Genomic DNA, 5,389 nt, shown 5'->3' with positions numbered 1-5,389 from the left:
AATGAAATATCAGCTTTGACAAATCCTTAGTCTACTACGTGAACATGTTTAAAACAGTATGGCCATTTAATTTAATTGATTAAAGAGGTATAGACTGCTATTTTTTTCGTCTCTGGTATGCACACTCTAATAACATGGAGGAATCTATTTTCTATGCTCTCTACGGTACAGGTTGGCCTCAGTTTGTCTATGTCAACCCAACATGTTCTCATAGCAATGGTATAAATAGCAAGCCATGCATCTTTGGCACTTTATGTGTCATTTGCACACATTTTAAGTTTTTTGCATATTGCTTCACACCATTCTGATAACATCTAACTGTAATCAGTCTATTCAGTGAATGTTATCAGCACACATCAGTCATTTATATGGGCTGGTAGGGGCCTGCTCAACCCACTAGTCGGTTCAGGAGGCTGTTATCAACCATTTCTATCAGTGGGCCAGTAGGGGGAGCACTAGCGGAGCCCCTTCATGGTGAGGGCGCACAAAAAAAAACGAGTAAAAGTACAGAAGAAGAGTAAACATAATTTTTTTTTAAAGTGTTATGTATTAGCATGTTATGTCTATCATCTTTATGAAACGAGCACATCAGTTGTCATTATTAATTCCCATCACTATACAAGCTATACAATAGCTTGAATTGTATAGCGCCATTCAAGGTGTTAAATGACGCTTTACAGTCGGTGTACGTCCTCGCGTAAAGACGTGGTTGTACGTGGTAAGACGTGGTTGTACCATGCTGCGGTTTTGTTTTAATCAGGTAGCCAGATATTGCTCCCGTCTTTTACGTTTAACTTGCCTAGTAGCATAATATAGCAGTGTGGTTGTTGACCTGATAACAGTCAAATCGGGTGTTAGGGTAAAGTATTTTTATTTCACAGCCGTAAGCATCCTAAATAGTCACAGCCAAAAACCATACTGACACACACACAATGTTTCATTCCCTCCTGCACCTTATTTTATCTGTATGGTGGATACATTTACGAGTATTTTTTAATATGCCCTTTTATATTTATGATGAATTCCCTTTCATAATCTATATATATTGTTATAATTGGCTTTGTTCTTAGACATTATGTATTCATATTCTGTATTTCACTAAACAATCTATGTTCCTATTTTGTACTTGTCCACTCTGCTCATACAACACAATGTATGTCCAAGACTTTAGGATGTCATAGCGGGACAAAATAACTGGGTCAGATAAAGCATCACGTTTTGGGCAGATAGGTTTGGTACATTACATACACGCTTAAAACAACACTCACACACACATGTCGTTTATCACACCCAAAGAACATGGCGAAGACAGTAGTAAGCCTGCTCATGTCATGAAAAAGTGGCCAATTATACCCTGTCAAGTGTAAGTACAGCTTCTGGGAGATAAAGGTGAACATAAATGTGAAATGGTTCCAGATATCGGATATCCTGCGATCACTCCGAGTCCAGCGCTGCCATATACTTTACATATGACCACTAATAAACACTTAAACTAAAGATTTCTCCAGCTTGTTCTTGGGCTTCCAATGGAAGAATCAAGCTAACAACTGTCAGAGCGTTACACACTGTTCTGCTAACTAACTAACTAAATATTTCATTTGTGAAAATGGTCCCACATATTTCTGTTTTTTGTTGATTGGAAACTGGTTCATGTTTGTTTTCTATGAGTGAGCTTCTCAGCTGCACATCTCAAATCTAAATTTTGTGTGTTTCTTTTGGGGAAAACAATCATTGTAATCAGTAGGGTTCTAGGCACTTGTATTCATAGCTAGAAAAATTACGTTTAATTTTTTTTTGTCATTTCTGTTTGCGCTTTCGTGTGTCCGTGTGTTTTGTTGGGACATGTATCCAGTGGCAGTGTATTTGTACAATCCTAAAAAGTGCAACACAAACATTGTCTGAGGCTGCAACAGTCCTCAACAACAACAGTTCTTACCAGAGAACTCTGGATATCTGTGTGTTACACTAACTCTGTAACCATGTGCTTGAGCACACACCTATGTTGATTTTCCAGTGCAGCATAAATGAAGACAATTGGAAATCATGCTCACGAACACATTGAGGATCAGAATCATAGACATACCTTACAGCATTATGAGATCCCATACAAAAACAACTATGCCCTGTGCTGAATCAACAGCACTTTGATTCCTTACAAAGCAAGTCTTCCAAGCTTTTCATTGGGGTTGAATGGCTTTGATTGCACTGGTTTTGATCCACCCTACCTATTATTCTTGTCTCACATTTCAGACTGAAAGTCATCTGAACTCTCTTCATCTCAATTTTGGTTAAAACGTACCATTGTCTTCTCGATCACTTATCATGTTTGTGGTGTAATTTTCTGTTGATGGCTTCATCCCCTGCCAGTATCTGCTCGGGAGTCAGCATTTTATAAACTAACCAGTGACCCTGGAACATGAGAGCTGTGGCAGAGTATGGCTTTATTCCACATTTGCTTGTGTACATAGGTTGTCTCCCTTTGTCGTCTTTTTCTGTCTCTGCTATTTTATCTCCTCTTATTTCTCCCTTGTCTTCTTTCACTGGAACTCTTTGTTAAACTGTTTTCATAATCTCTCCAACTATTAATCTAATTCTTTCTCTCCCATCTCAGGCTCATTTTTTTCTTTATGAATATGCCCCTTATCCTCTCAATCTTTAATCTCTTTGGTCTGTTGATGTTTTTGTCCTCAGTTGACTTGGAGAACTGCAGCTAAGCTTGCCAATTAAGCCAGGAGCACAAATTAAAGCTGTGAAGTGCAATATAGAGTAAACCACGCAAATGAGAAGATGTCTCGCTCAAAGTGAATTTTAAGGGTCAGGCAATACCAAAAACACAAATGCAGATACAAGCAAAAAAAAATGAGCAAAAACTTTATCCTGAAATTCATATCAACAGAAAACTTTAGGGTTTTTTGTGTGTTTGATGATTGAATAACACCACAAAATTGGAGTTAGGGAGCTGTAAAGATGATATGAAAAACCCAATCAATTTAATTATGTTTTGATTTTATCAGCTAAGATCAAATCATGATTTTATCACGTGTGTATCATCAACATGATATTGATATTTTCTTATTTTATGAGTTTGATTTTCATAGGTACTAGTTTCTTGTGACATTCTTGCTAGGTATCCACAAAAGTGTATCCAAAGTGACGCATCTTGTGTCGTTTTCCAAAAGAATCCTCTGACATCGCACATGAACTGTATGTATGGCTGCAAGTAAAGTGGTGAGTGATGACTGACAGGATGCAATGTTGGGTCAGTATGATAAATCATAAGAGCCACCCCGTCATTTTAAAGGGAGCATCGCTCCATAAGGTTTCGAAATAAGAAGTCTCTGTCAGTTTGACTTCTTTGCTCGCTCTCTCACATTATAACAATCTCAAAGTTGAGGGTGAACTTTCCAATTGCTCAAGGTAACATAAGGCAACCTCACATAGCAACCTCACCTCACCCAATTGACAGCCACAGTTTAAAGCAGACAAAGGGCTGGCTTCTGCTGCTGTCGGGGTGCTTTTTCTTTTTTCCTTTCTTCCTTAATGAGAACATCCGAGGTTGAGGCGGACAAAGACAAGAAGCGAGTGTGCGCGCTCGTGGGCCCAACAGCTGGTACCACAAAGTGTGGCTTCTCAGATAGGTTGGCAACCTCAATGCTGCCTCAGTAACAAGCCTAGAATAATGAGCCACTTCACCCCGTTTTCTCGCAAAAAAAGTAAGAGTTAGCATTCCTGTCCCAGCTTCCAGGGATAGATAAAAGTCCCTCTGCAGCCATCTCAAATTCACTCCTAGTAAATTGGAATTTATGAATGTGTTATTGTTCTCTCAAAAAAAAAAATTGTATTTCTCTTTTTCACTTCATGTGTTATTTAGTCATTAACACATTGACACAGACATACACTAATTTACATATTAATGAGTGTGGCACTTCTGCTAAGCATCCAAACCTTTTTTCAGTTTTTCAGTCATCATATAGATTCTATGACAATTTGGGCGAGCGGATACTGTCACCTAAGCAAATGACATCTGAGGGATCAAGGAAACCTTTTTCAGTGAATCAAGTCAGTATTTTGGTGGCTCTTGTAGTAAGTGAACAGAGAAAAGGGGATATGTACTGTATTTAACTAGCAAGCCAATAAGTATTTGCCAGATGGCAGCAGACACTTCTGTAATGTGACTGACTTTGCTTAGTTGAAGGAGGTTGTGATGCATTTTCTGTACTTACAGGCAGTTGATGCAATTCAGAGGAGACGGAGGCAATAATCACTACACAGAACCAACTTGGCAATTACATTTCATTATGGGCTGAAATTCAATTAATTATAAGTTCTTTGCTTATCCAACTAGCAATCCATTGGCAATCTTCATTAAATAAAGAAATAGTTTCACTCTATCACATAATAATCAATAGCAGAACAAAGCTAAAGGACCAATAACAATGCCAATAGACCTTAGAGGAGCCCACAAATTAGATTGTGCACAAATTTATGAGACTGTCCCCAAGTGGTAGCAAATAGCTGTAACATGTAGACACGTGTTTTCAAGGCACCAACAGAGAGCTTAAGGTGATCTGTGTTCAGCCTTTTCAGGAGAAATATTATGAAACAGTTTCCTGAAGTCTTTATGAAATATCTGTCGCATGTTTTCGTTAAAGTAACACAGGGAGTTAGGACAGCTGCTGTTTTTTCTTCCGTTTATTTACACCTCTATTCAAGCGGATCATTTTAGGGCGTGGAGTGACCCACTCAACTCCACTCAACCCCTTTCTCCCTCAAGGTCTGTCTCTTTTGAGATCTGCTGTACTTGAAGCATGTTTGCATGGGCAAAATATTTCGTAAGACTGACAATTTTCTTCTCAAACACATTTCCTTCGTCTGGAAAATACATAACACCAATTAGAAGTCAGATTTCCTTGTTAAGAAATAAAACATTAAACATAGTACTACTACTAGAGCATTATTAGCTCATTTATTTATTCGGTTAAATGAACTATTCAACTAATGAGATGTGATGTTGATGGGGGGCCACTGAATTGATTGGCTACATGGGTTTATCTTCATATTATCACCATACATTGTCACACACTGTGAGCACACATATAATGAGACTGATTTATAATAAGTGCTGATTATTAAAAAGCCACAAATGAAACAATATGACCCAGCCAAAAGATGGTGCTGAAAAGTTGAGGAACACATATAAAGGCACCCCAAGCAGGTGCACCAACGTCCCTCGGAATTATTACACTTTTGGTGTTGCTGTTACTTCTCCAGGAACAGCAGTGACATGACTGAGAGAGAAAGCAGAGGTGAGATCCACGGGCATCAGACAGAGCAATCAGAGCAGCCTCCCAAAGAACAGAGTGGTGACAGGGTGGCGTTGAACGAGATG

This window comes from Leuresthes tenuis, unplaced genomic scaffold (assembly GCF_036924035.1).
Source record: "Leuresthes tenuis unplaced genomic scaffold, fLeuTen1.0.hap1 SCAF_14, whole genome shotgun sequence".
Classification (NCBI taxonomy): Eukaryota; Metazoa; Chordata; class Actinopteri; order Atheriniformes; family Atherinopsidae; genus Leuresthes; species Leuresthes tenuis.
Note: the sequence above shows the minus strand (reverse complement) of the source record.